Source organism: Triturus cristatus, chromosome 1_1, assembly GCF_964204655.1.
Source record: "Triturus cristatus chromosome 1_1, aTriCri1.1, whole genome shotgun sequence".
Taxonomy (NCBI): domain Eukaryota; kingdom Metazoa; phylum Chordata; class Amphibia; order Caudata; family Salamandridae; genus Triturus; species Triturus cristatus.
This window is the reverse complement of record NC_140579.1, coordinates 1,092,772,240-1,092,786,513: the sequence shown is the minus strand read 5'-3', so window position 1 is coordinate 1,092,786,513 and position 14,274 is coordinate 1,092,772,240. Positions and strand designations below refer to the sequence as shown.

Genomic DNA, 14,274 nt, shown 5'->3' with positions numbered 1-14,274 from the left:
TGCACTATTATCTGAGGCCAGACTTTCAAGAAAGCCTTCTTTCAAAAAGAAATCTTCAGGAACTTCACCACCACTTTTGAATTGGTTTAAGAGATTACCTTCGCCTCAGTACACTTATGGTAATAATCTACCAAGAGCAATGTGAAACAGGACTGGACTTGGAAAGGTGTCAAAGATTCACAATGGCGGACCCCCGGTACCGCACCTCACACTATTCCAATATATTATATTCCTGTGCAAGACGCCCCTGCGCCAGCCGTTGCGTGACGCTCCTGTTTTCATATCCAATATTGTTTTCAATTAGTTGGGGGTGCAGCAGGAAAATGAAGTCCAGAGTTCATCAAGTTATGTCAATAAAGTTCTTTATTTTTAAATTTTACAAATTGCATCAAAAGTATGTAAAGGCCAAATATAAAAGTTCATGCAGTCAGTCCGGATATCAACGTCCAGTGTATTAGACTGGAACATCCGGATGGGGTGCAGACTGGACGTACTTGGATATCGGTCTCTCTGTGCAGGACTTATTATACCTGCTAACCCTCAAGATTGTTCAAGTCTAATACACTGGATGTTGATATCTGGACTGACCACATGAACTTTTATATTCGGCCTTTTAAAACTACAGGTTCACTTATGAAGGACTCAATGTAACTGCAAGCCTCCCAGATTGTTCCAGCACATTACACTGGACTTTGATTTTTGGACTGACCATACATTTTCTTTATCCAGCCCTTTGAAACTACAGGTGCTTGAACTCAGGATTTTTGGTTCGTATTTATGCAACAGGGAGTTCCTACATCTTGTGCCACTACTGAACCTTCAGTAGGGCTGGTTGGAGCTTCTGATGCTTACTCCTATTATCTTTGAGCCCTGATGAAGATCCCCGTGACGGAATGAAACGTGTTGGCTGAGCCTTACATACTTTTGATGCAATTTGTAAAATTTGAAAATAAAGAACTTTATTGACATTACTTGATGAACTCTGGACTTCATTATCCTGGTGCACCCCCAACTCATTGAAAACAATCCTGGACTTGGAAAGGATTCAAGTGTCCAACCACATTGATTTATTGATTTCCACCTTTCCCCATGGTTTGGAAGGTAATTCCATAGACTGCAGAGGCAAATAAACCTCTAGCTTCTTCTCACAACTGGTAAAAACTACACAATGTTTGACCACTTGTTCAACACCGTTGGACCTGGCCGTTTTTGCAGGTTTATCCCCTGCATTTGACCCTCTTTTTGTTGGCTTTAGGACTCTGGGCACTTTACCACTGCTGGTCAGTGCTAATGTGTACATGCTCTCTCCTTTAAAACATGGTATGTTTGGTTTACCCCTGTTTTGCATATTTAATTTACTTGCTAGTCCTTTGTACAGTGGTATCCCATATACACAGGGCCTGTAAATTACATTTTACTAGTGGGCCTTCAGCTCATATTGCGCCACCCATAGAAGTAGCCTTTCAAACCTGTCTCAGGCCTGCCACTGCAGGGCCTGCGTGCACAGTTTACTGAAACATGGATAAAAGTGGATAATTGGCTCCAGCTTCGGGCAGGGGAGCTGGCACTCCCTGCTTTACGCCCTGCGAAGACTGTCCCGGCCCTCTGCACATTGGTTCACGACTGCAATCAAGAAAAGTAAGAGTATTTGTAAACATCTAGAAAGGATCGGGCGGAAGCATTTCGATCCTAATGATAAGATTATTTATAAACAGGCGCTGAAGGCTCACTACAAACAAGTTCATGAGGAGAAAAAAAATTTTATCGCCTCAAAAATGTAACTTGCTACGAACAAAAATAAGGAAATTTTTAGAATAGTCAGTGAATTTTCCTCCCCTGAAGCGGTGGAAAACCAATTATCCCTTCTGAGGCTTGGACTGGCCATATGGCCTCCTATTTTCATGATAAGGTCAAAAACATTCAGGAGACCTTCCCGATAACATCTTCTGCACACAGAGACAGTTGTGAGGATGACTCCTCCTTAATTCATGTTAGAGAAATATCTCTGACACAGTTCCCACCTGTCTCCTTGGATAAATCTCTTGAAATCATTAAAGGTCTCGAATCCAGCTCTCCCTCCGACCCATGCCCTGCTACTGTTCTGGCTTCAATAGCGGAGATTATTAATCCAGCAGTTAATCGGATCCTTAATCTCTCTCTGGAGAAGGGGCAGGTCACCGACAGGTGGAAAAGGGCAAAAAAAAATTCCCTTATTAAAAAAGTCGACATTGGACCCAGAGTTAGCCTCTAATTACAGGCCAATACCTTTGCTCCCGTTCTTTTCCAAGGCCCTGGAAAAAGTTGTGAATCATGTTACCACCTCATTTGTAGATTCCAATCAAGTACTCCATCAGAGTCAGTCTGGATTCAGGGCAAATTTCAGCACTGAGACGGCGCTGTTGTTTCGGAGGCCATAAAGGACGCTTTGGATAAGGGTGGCAAGGCCGGATTGATATTTTTGGGCTTATCTGTGGCCTTTGATACCGTCCCCCATGATGACTCCTGTGGAGACTTCAGGAGTGTGGTTTCGGGGGCACGGTACTCAACTGGTGTGCCTCCTTTCTAAAGGATCGCCAGCAAACAGTTTGGTCCCCGCCTTTGGCTGTCCCTATTCCCCCTTGGATGTGGAAGTCTCTCAGGGCTCAATTTTGAGCCCAACTCTTTTTAATATATATATATATGGCCCCCTTAGCAACTCTGGCCGAGGGTTAGGGAGCCAAAATTATATTGTATGCGGACGATATGCAGCTGCTCTTCACTTGCGATAGAGACGCAGATTTTAAAGGAGATAGGATTAATTCCTGTTTATCAGAAGTGTTCTCCTGGCTCCAGTCTAATCAACTTAAATGTAACCCTGAAAAGTCGGAGATCATCTTTTTTTCTGACACCACCCCTGTAACGTGTGGCATAACTGGTGGCCAGTAGACATGTCTCCTCCCACAACTTCTGTAAAAACAGTGAAAAATTTTGGAGTGAAGCTGGATGAGAATCTCTCCATGCAGGCACAGATTCAGGCAGTAGTCAGATCTTGCTTTGGAATGTCTAAAATGCTGGAGCAGTTTCTGCCCCTCCTGCCTATTACACACAGGAAAACGGTAGTCCAAGCACTGATAATCTCCAGGTTGGACTACATAAATGTACTGTACCTAGGGCTGCCGGAGTATCTACTGGCAAAGCTGCAGGTGGCCGAGAACGCAGCACCCAGAGCAATACTCATGCTTGGACCAGGAGCACGGATGTCCTCACAGTTGAAATCCCTACATTGGCTCCCAGTTCGCAAGAGGATCCATTTTAAGGCTATGGTCCTGGCTTTTAAGGCTCTCAACATCATAGGTACCGTGTACATCAGGAAGATAATCCAGTTTACTACCCTCCCTGTACATTAAGGTCCTCAACGCTTCAGTTGGCACGCACTCCGAAATACCACCGAGCGCGGATAGGGGACACTCCTTTCAGGTACAAGCGGCTCAACTGTGGAACATTCTGCCACTGGAACTAAGACTGATGCAGGACCTGCTTGCAATTAGGAAGTCACTGAAAACCTGGTTATTCCAGCAATAATTTTCAACCTGGTTTCCATACCACATGGCTAACGTCGTAACCACGCCTCCAGCGCCGGGACACACTATTGAGTAGCTGTGCGCTTTACAAATACTCATTTAACATAACATAACATAACAAACATTGACTTGGCATTTAAAGTTACTTGCTAGGCCTTAACCTCCCCTTAACCATATATAGGTCACGCCTAAGGTAGGCCCTGGATAGCCCTATGGGCACAGTGCTGTGAAGGTAAAAGGTCGGGCATGTGCCTTTATTGTGTGGCATGTCCTGGTAGTGACAAACACCCTATTTTGTTTCTCACTACTGTGAGGCCTACTCCTCTCATAGGCTAGCATTGGGAATTCCCTTATGTATGTTTATGTGGTAATTCCTAAAAAGGAGTAGCGCTGCCATGTTTGGTATGTTTAGAACGGTGGTGAGAAGTCCTGCTTACTTGTGTAGGTGGATTTTGCATTACTGTTGTAGAAATGCCACTTTTTGAAAGTAGATATTTCTCTTTGCTTATGACTTTTTGTGCTTTTCAGCCTGACTCCAATCCACGTCTATGGTAACATAGTGACAGCTACGCTTTGTGCATACTTTCCAGACAGCCATCACATATGGAAGATTGGGGTGTAACAGGGTACCTTTGCCTACTGAATGGCCTTCCTGGGCTGGGAGAAAAGGAGGCGGGACACACTAGCATTTGTATATGCTGTATTCTGCCCTTGCACAAAGGGCTTGCTTACCCCCTACTGATGTCTGGAGCCAGGGCTGGGGATGAGAGGGGGTGTTGTGCACTTCTAAGGTTTATTTTGAAGTTACCTCCACATCAAAGACATTTTAAGTATAGGTCCAGGGGCTCTGATCCCATAATTGGCGACACTGTGTGTCAGGTTCCACCTTCCAGAATCCTCGGGATTGTGCTGATGCTCAAAGGGGTCCACCTCTCGACTGCCCCAATTCCGGAATATAAATACACACCGACTAGTGAAATAGTCAAGTGAGGGAAGGAAAGGGTAGGAACAGCATGGTAGAAGGTTCAAGCGTTTATTGGCCAGACAGAACTCTATATAGAGGAGCCTCATCGACCCTCACCCATCAGGTGCGCCGAGGAAGACTGAAGACTTACAGTCAAAACCAGACAGATATACTTTCAGTGAACACATGAAGTCAGCACATGGAAATCTACAAGTTGGCTCGGAGGAGAGGAAGACCCATATTTGGCGCACATAATTAGCTCAGCTCAGGCACAGGAATGTGCTTATCTCACAACTCGGCCTTGGGGCCTCAGACCGTTTACTTTCAGCTGCTCTTAGTAAATCACACTCCAAGAGGGAGGGGGATTGTGCCATGCACGGAGCTACAGAACAAATGTCTGCACCAGAGGTCTTTTCTGCCATTAACAAGCTTCTATTTCTTATAACAGAAACATACAGAAACATCCATATTATAGACTTAGCTGGAGGAAAGCAATGTAGCATAACAAGTCTCTTACTGAGAAGGCAAGAATAAGATAGAAGCTTCCATATTACAGAAACAATTCTATACACCTGAAGCTTGCACATTACAAAGATAGCTCAGTGGGTTGCAGCACATGAATAACAAACTGCGACTTCATATTGATTAGACATATTAGATACACTGGGCTTAACTATATATTTAACTTGATTACTTCATCCTAACCAGAGCATGATAAACTAAGGGTAAATGGTGGACATAAAAGACCATGTGACTGAACAACGAGGGAGCCTCAAACCAAAATGGCCGTCGTTCTGCTCCCGGCCCTTTTATCGCATTAGGCCTAACAGGAGTTTCGGACTATTGGTTAGGCTAAAACTAAGTGGACTGGTTTTAGATATTCTGTGCTAATCATATATTAATATTTGATCACCACAGAACGGCCCTTTTAGCACAGTATAGCTAAAAATCGATTCAATCTTCAAAGATTCCCTCATCTATCTGCCTCAGATCATGTGTCTCCTTTTTGGCCCGCTGAGTATCCATCCGGGTCTGTCTAGGCTTGGGCTTAGGAATAGATCGGCGAACCTGTGCTGCACAGAAAACGCAACAGGCCGGACCGCATTGGATACACAGACAGCAAGCAAAGAGGAAACCTGCTACTCCTAAAGGGATCATGAAGAGCTTCCAACCCCAGGTAGTCAAAAGACCCCAAATCGACCAGAAATAGACCTGGTACCTGTATCTGTATGGATTTCAGATGCTAGGCAGTGCAGCCTTGAATAGGATCGGCCCCTTTTGGGGTAATGTAGCCGATATTTGAACAAAAACTAAACGGGGAACACTCCCTCCTCCGTAAGTGCCACTGGAACCAAGAATCGGACATTCCATTGTCTGCAGAGGGTGAGATCATCACTACCTTGTACTAAACCAACAATCATGTAACTAATCATGTCTCTGGAAGCTAAAGAGATGGCATGAGGAAAATTCAGATTGGGGCCTAAAACCTAGGCCAACCTATACTCTTGGATGACATATATGGAATGATATGTTCTGCATTATTATATACAAGTACTCAGATATAAATACATTCTTCACATTATATACATCTAACTGATTCAACTGAATGCACACATTGTTTTACAAAATCACTGCCTTGCTCAAGGGAAACATTCTGCTCAAGGGAAAGAACCAGCATACTCAGTGAGGTTGAACCATTGGAATCCTACACTTCATTGTCATATCTGTTAAGGAAAATTCATGCTTCCCTCATTACGTTTGGACAGGCATTTGGATGCATAGCACCTTGTTACTGTTTTCTCAAGATCTATTCTCTGATGCAATACACTGTACCTCAGGACATCTTCACAACCCAATTTACTTCACTTTGGAGCGCGATAAATATTTGTATTACCATGATTAGGCCCATCTACCTATACACCTATAACAGAATTAGGGACAAAACCAGATCATTCTTTACTAGACAGAGTGTGAAGCAATCCGTGGGCCCTACAACTAATAGATACTATCATTACTCCCTCTGTGGCAGTCTTTGTGTGGGATCAAACAAGTCATAGACATACTCCAGTGAGACAGTGACATTCCTCAATACTACTTTCAGGTGAAAGAGGGGTACGTTTCATCCTAAGATGAGTTTAACGCTACTTCCACTAATCAGAACACTATTCTAAAAACAGTGCCAGCCAAAACAGTAAGAATCAGTCTCATAACACCCAATTGTTCTTGCAAATACAACTATGCCCAGAGTCCGTTCGAAGCCTCTCTGGCAGGCTTCTATTGTTCATCAAGTCTGCTCCCATCATCATATTGGGCCTCTTGATCAGGCCTTCCAAGAAAATAGTTCTTCGCAGTATCCGTTGGAGTGCCCTCCTGGCAAACACTCACAGCTCACTCGAAAAAGTCTCAATGTCTCTATCTCTAGGCAGTGCACCAACATCTTTCCTTTGTGGCAGGCACCATCATGGATACAGATCATTTTGTGCAGAAAGTTTCAAGTTCAGCTACACCCTCAGACTCCAACACTCATCATTCAGTGTCAGAGGACATTTGGGCTGCTGCTTCATGGGTACCACAATATAGTTCCTTCTGCCACTCGTAGATTCTATGGGGCACTGCCTTTCCGTTGATATAAAGGAAAAGGGAGGTGGCCAAACTCAGGCCAAGGGGATCAGGGGACCACGCGCTGTCAGAGGTTACTAGCACATGACAGGTAGAAAGCTGAAGAAACTGAACGACGGTCCTGCCATCAACAACAGGGATCCCTCTCCCTCGCACTTTTGCACTGAAGTTCTGTGGCCAACGGGCCTCCTCCTTCTCTGATGTCCGACGTCATCCAATGAAGCAATCACGATGCTGTAGTTGATGAAGCATTGACAATCACGGTTCAACTTCACTACTTGCTGGGTGCTGAGACTGTAGGGCCAGGACATGTAGCCCCCATCTGTAGCTGGCACTGATGGGAAATTAAGACTCATCTTTATCACCGTTCTGCAGGGTATCATTCTCCCTTTTACTCTGGAAGATCCCGCAGAACCTAGTGATGTAGGAAATGTAACATAGTCGTTAATTTTCTTCCAAGTACAGAAAAACAGTTCCTAGTATTTAACAAGGTGACTGGAAGCAGGCAGCCTGCAATCTTTGAGGGAGTGGCCATACGCCATGAGACTACTCTTGAGCTCATACCAGATTTAGTTGCAGCTGCACTCAAAGGAGTTGCTATCTTTACAGAGAAGGTCGACAGGGTGACTCCCTTCTCGTCCCAGGCCTAGAGGAATTCACTCGATACTCCCCTTAGCAGATGTGACCTTGGGCCTTAGCCGTAAATACAATCCAACCTGTCTCTTGGCTGGTACGAGCTAAATTATGCTGATGGTGGGCAAAAGGGACCACGTGGCCTGTGGCGCGACTGGTCATGATCCAAGATGGCTTCAGTACAGTTCTTCAGCCCTTTCTATCGTGTAAGGGACATAGAGAGGAATGGGCCATCCTACAAAGCATATTTCCGTGTATATAAAGTATGGATACAAATCAAGATACATCATGCTAACTTCTCATGCTGACATGATATGGGGGTCCGTGGTACATGGCCTAGGAATGCGTGTTTGAACAACGTACCAAGGGCTGCAAGAAGACAAAACTGCTTTTTCCTAATCCAAATTACTAAACATCAGCTCCTAGTAAAGATTGTGAGTGTATTCACACAGACTAGATAATGAAGAACTAGTCATTTCGCCTAAGCTTAGTAGAACAAAAACTACCCACAACTAATTCCCCTTAAAGAGAGCAACATACATATTACCTCGGCTTAATTTCTAAGGGGGCTAGCAGGGAGCTAACCTCCTAAGGGGCCAGCAGGAAGCCAACCCCCTCCTGTCTTCCCCCTGTTTGACAGGAGGAAATCTGAAACAGATTTCAATGCTGTCAAACACTATCAAGCCCTGTGTCTATCAACACTATCACTCCCTGTGTGTAGCAACTGGGCATAAGCAAAATTATAGGAGGTACATAGCACTTTTGAAATGGCGAGAAATCCTTCTAGCAAATGTACAGATCTCATTGTCTTAGCTTATAGACTGGCCAAATGACATCTCATATACAAATGTCCCTATTAGGTGATACTACACGAACCTGAAGTCAATCTTAATTCTAGGAGGCCATAATATGTTTTGCTATAATTTCCACCTATAAACAAGCTGCATCCCTCGCCTTTTATATTCAAACATCTCCCTTCAGAAGCCCAAGCCCAATAGCCTAATTGAAAAACATGACAACTTTTTTTTCCCCCACCATTTACAAGAATGAGCTTATCAAAGTAAACTTTGAAAAGGAAATCCTGTCAGATATTTTCTCATGAGTCTCATTTGTGGAAACCCGTTTACAGCCTTCTAAAATGCAGAGTTGTCACTCTGAGGCAACAGCAGTTTTGCCCATCAGCAATAAAGGCGCTTCTGGTGGCAGTCCTGTTTAAAACAGGCATTTCAAGTGTTAAGATGCAAGTGTACAGATCAAAATGGTTCCATAATGTCCAATCTGGAAACATATGACCGAGGCTGCCTGTCTATAAGAGAAGGGCAGTCATGTGACACATATTTTAGTCTTGCATGACGTTTGTTTTTGTTTTATTCATTTCCAATGCCAATTAGACATACACTGATAACGTGTTGTGTACTATTTTGACAGCATGATAATGATAATATCATGTCTGTGAAATTTAGTAATTATGAACAAGTTCCAGCCAAGCGCTGCGCAGAGATTGACATCTCTGTACCGCACAGGAGAACTTGTATTAATGCTAAACAGACTGGTTAATACAACACAAAAACAAAACATATATAGAATGCATATGCCAAGCCATCAGTATACCAAGCACAGAAAGCATAAACAAATTACAAGAACATATATAAATGAGCAGTGATGCGCAATTACTGTACCTACAGTTCAGAGGCGAACATTCTAGCCTGCTTAATTTGTCAGGCTTATAATCAATAACTGATTCTCCTGCCTCACTCACGATTTTCCTGCCTTACTCACCCCACCTGACAGCGGGTCATCTTAATGATGACCAGCTGTCAACTGAACTGACTGTGTTGTTTCTGACACACAGGACCAGCAAGAATAATCAAAACTGAAAAACACACGAACATTTCTTTTGGAAAGGTATTATGCATCTATTTCAACACAATGTACCCTGATTTCCTATTTGAAGGCGCATATCTCATGTTTCTTCTCATAGTTATAATCTTTTGATCACTTTGCCAATCCAACTCACGTGTCTTGTCAGCCTTAAAACCACCCAGAACAATCCATGAATAATCTGTGGACGGAAGAGAGAAATACAGCACACACGAAAGAGAAACATGTCCCACAATAGACAAAATAACACTTATAACTTTCAATCAAAGGACAAAACGTAATGCACAAAAAGGAAATTCCATTACTTAACTGTTATCATCTCGCCAGTCAGCTGGTGGTGACAGCTTTGGGCCACAATTTCCACTGTGAATTGTCTGAATTAGAAAAATCGTTTTTATATAGGCATATAGCCCTCAAAATTTCAAGCAAGAGCATCATTTTACTTTTTTGTCTAGAATCAATGCAAGAAATAAAGACAGCAGTCTTCCATAGACATTTCCTTGGGCACTTGTCTTGCACAGAATAGAACAAAGGGAGGCTTCTGGAGTTTCGTTTCTCAGCTGCCCTGTCTTATCAGAGAAGCTAAAAATAGCCCCTCAGTGCTGGTTTGAGCCTGGGCTGCTAGCCATCTGTTCTCTATCTACTCACGGCCCCCCTCCTTCCAAGGCTCCCCGGCTGCGGGCATTACACAGATTCTATGTCAGAGAAGCTTTCTGAGCAGTGATTTCACCTCCCGGCATTCTGCGCTCTTTAGCCCCCACCTTCTCCTCACTCTGAAGCTGTCAAAGACAAAAAGTCTTCCCAATTCCATATAAACTGCAATAATTCGCCCTATTGAAAAATCCTTTTTATATACAATTTGTTTCCAGGGGGGTCATAATCTTATTTTTCCAATCTCAGTTTAGAAAAAAAAACGCTCACTATGAATAATGTACAGCACATAACTTACTAGTACAGAGCAGATAGTCTCTGCATGTTCAGCGTGAATCAGGACCTACAACCGTCTGGACCCAGCATATTGACTCACTGAACCACCAAGAACACAAACCTGTATTCATGAACAATTTGCAAATTCGACATACCCACAATTTTTCTCGAGCTAAACTTTTCACTAATTATTTTACATTAATACTTTGTACATTAGGGGTGTCATCAAATCACAGGGGTTGCTCTTTCTCTAGCTACACCCCTCTCAATTTCCTTTTGCGACGCATTGATGGTGATGAGACCAAAATTAAACTTACTCCTCAACAATCTCACTTCTCAGAATTCTTTTCACATATTCACAGTCATTCAATCACGCGCTTTTTCCAGCGCTAGCAACCTCCAAAACACAATTGAGCATACCACAACATTCTTATTCTCTAAAAGCTTACTTACATCCAACTGAGCAATCCTACCAACATACAATCTCGCATTTACATGGCCATGTTTTTTTTTCTCTGCAGGCATATATTCGCCACTCACACACATTTTCCAATAAATAGCCGGCGCTTTAACCAAAAATGCAAAATAGGTGTACACAACGTTTTCTGCAGTTCAACCTATCCAAACTTGATGCATCCAAACAAACGAACAGAGCCCGTCGACTCCCGTTCGTGGAGAATTATTCAAAAGGACCGACAAAATCACAACAAGCAGTCTTCCAACAGACTGGCAAGAGGCTGTCAGACAGGGGTAACCACGAACTGGACTACGGACCATCCCATTGCCTCCCTGGTTCACCACTGAGACTGTTCTGATGTGGTTCAAGCCGCACCTCAGATATGTCTCATGGCTACCCAGTTACAGCCACAGGCTTTTCCGAGTGCAATCCGGCCATGTGTTACACACTGGTAACAACTAGGCATCTGATCAGTGTCTCCAAATCACAAAAGATCCGCGGAGTCCCTACAGTCAGTCCCTAATGGACCATCCTGCAAGACCTCCGTAATTCTCCTAGGGTCCTCATGACCCCTCAAATCAAATGCAGTTAACTGTTCCAAATGCACCGCTCAACAGCGCGTGTTTCAAACAAATGCACCGCTCAACAGCGCGTGCTTCAAACAAATGCACCGCTCAACAGCGCATGCTTCAAACAAACAAATTACTCACCGGGTGCACCCAGGTACGAATGTCCGTTCTCCGCCGCCAACTTCTCAAAACCAACACGGTCAGCTCCTGAGTTAAGCTCGTAGAACCCCGGTGAAGGGTGACTAGAAGGCCCTATCACGGGGTCCCTTCGTGGGTCGCCAACTGTTGTATTCTAAATTTAGTCTCAAGGTCCACACTTACAAGTGGCCTGCAATGTAAGTCAAATAATGAGCAGTTGGCAACGTAGAAGGTTCAAGCGTTTATTGGCCAGACAGAACTCTATATAGAGGAGCCTCATCGACCCTCACCCATCAGGTGCGCCGAGGAAGACTGAAGACTTACAGTCAAAACCAGACAGATATACTTTCAGTGAACACATGAAGTCAGCACATGGAAATCTACAAGTTGGCTCGGAGGAGAGGAAGACCCATATTTGGCGCACATAATTAGCTCAGCTCAGGCACAGGAATGTGCTTATCTCACAACTCGGCCTTGGGGCCTCAGACAGTTTACTTTCAGCTGCTCTTAGTAAATCACACTCCAAGAGGGAGGGGGATTGTGCCATGCACGGAGCTACAGAACAAATGTCTGCACCAGAGGTCTTTTCTGCCATTAACAAGCTTCTATTTCTTATAACAGAAACATACAGAAACATCCATATTATAGACTTAGCTGGAGGAAAGCAATGTAGCATAACAAGTCTCTTACTGAGAAGGCAAGAATAAGATAGAAGCTTCCATATTACAGAAACAATTCTATACACCTGAAGCTTGCACATTACAAAGATAGCTCAGTGGGTTGCAGCACATGAATAACAAACTGCGACTTCATATTGATTAGACATATTAGATACACTGGGCTTAACTATATATTTAACTCGATTACTTCATCCTAACCAGAGCATGATAAACTAAGGGTAAATGGTGGACAGAAAAGACCATGTGACTGAACAACGAGGGAGCCTCAAACCAAAATGGCCGTCGTTCTGCTTCCGGCCCTTTTATCGCATTAGGCCTAACAGGAGTTTCGGACTATTGGTTAGGCTAAAACTAAGTGGACTGGTTTTAGATATTCTGTGCTAATCATATATTAATATTTGATCACCACAGTGGTAATTCCTAACAAGCATTTACAATGCAATGGTCTCGGCAATATTATAGGTAGAGCTATTGGTATTGCTCATTATTTTTTTATCATTATTGTATCCCTAAATAAATGGCATTGTCATTTCTATTGGCATTAGCTTTTTTTTGTGCATATGTAATACCTATTGCATTAGCAGAGAGAGAGTGAGGGAGTGAGGTAGTGAGATAGAGAGAGAGAGTGAGGTATTGAAATAGAGAGTGAGGTAGTGAGAGAGAGTGAGGTAGATAGAGAGTGAGGTAGATAGAGAGTGAGGTAGTGAGATAGAGAGAGTGAGTGAGGGAGAGGGATGTTGTGAGGTAGTGATATATAAGCATAGAGTGATGTTGTGACTGGCCTTTCTTGTGATTGGACTCAATCCTATTTCACGTTGGATATTACATTTTACAACTAACCTATTATTCACTATGAATATATGCCAGCTACTAATTGCTCATCTTATCTTTCAGAATGACTTGAGTGTAGTATGAAGCCCACAGATTTCAATATCAGTTCATGAGTACATCTGGAGCGATGAGGCTCAGCAGACAGGGTGTACTGGCTGCCCGTGCATAATATGCGTACACCTGGATGCTGTGCTTTGTAGCCATTGCTGCAACCCCAGTACGCATACTTTTGAAATGTATTACGTGTACCTTTTCATACTGTACAGTGCGGTCATATCGCTATTTAATAAAAGTGTTCTAGTGAAATAAGGCAACTGTGGTCATATGTAAAACAGAACGATAGATAACACGGGGTTTTGGAAATACACAAACCTCTCCCATTAGTTGTGCTGCCTCTTTTTCAGTGCATTGAAAAATAAAACCAATACAAAGAGAATAGCTGTGGGAAACAAAAAGCAGCGTGCCAACAGTATAATTTGCCACCCTTCCAAATAATCAGTTCTCACCCCCTCCCACTAACCTTTCCCTGTCAGATTGCGTTGTGACGTCCTTTGTTATTGTAGCTCCACCTCACTCCCATTCGCCTAGCATATCCCACGCCGCACCCAAGCACCGACATGCTTATCTGAGTGTTCTGGTGAGACGGGAGCGCAGCAGCAGGCTGCACTTAATCCTGTCTGGGGGAATGAGACTAACATGCACTTACTCCTCTTCGAGGGGGTGAGGCAGACGTGCAGTTACTCTTTGCTGAGGGGTTCAAATGTACCAGGAGTGTACTTACTCCTATCTGAGGGGGTAAAACGGGCGTACACTTACCCTTACTTAGGCCGACGTGCACTTACTCCTCTCTGAGGGGGTGAGACGGGCGCGCACTTACTCCTCCTCTGAGGGGATGAGACGGGCGTGCACTTGATTTACTCCTGCCTTCCAGATTTAGCAGGGCATGCGCAGGTTAGGGGCGTATTGTATCCTGGGCATCTTCCCCTCATTTGAATGAATGAATGATTAAACACCA

At 43.7% G+C, this 14,274-nt stretch overlaps 1 long non-coding RNA gene across 1 annotated transcript; it reads right to left on the bottom strand.

Annotated features, from left to right (window-relative positions):
* Positions 1-4,579: 4,579 nt before the first annotated feature.
* Positions 4,580-13,524, bottom strand: LOC146871611 (uncharacterized). The gene is made up of 2 exons (XR_014981028.1): positions 11,752-13,524; positions 4,580-7,558 (listed from the first exon to the last, which is right to left on the bottom strand). It is a non-coding gene; the product is annotated as an uncharacterized LOC146871611 (long non-coding RNA).
* Between the last annotated feature and the right edge of the window lie 750 nt (positions 13,525-14,274).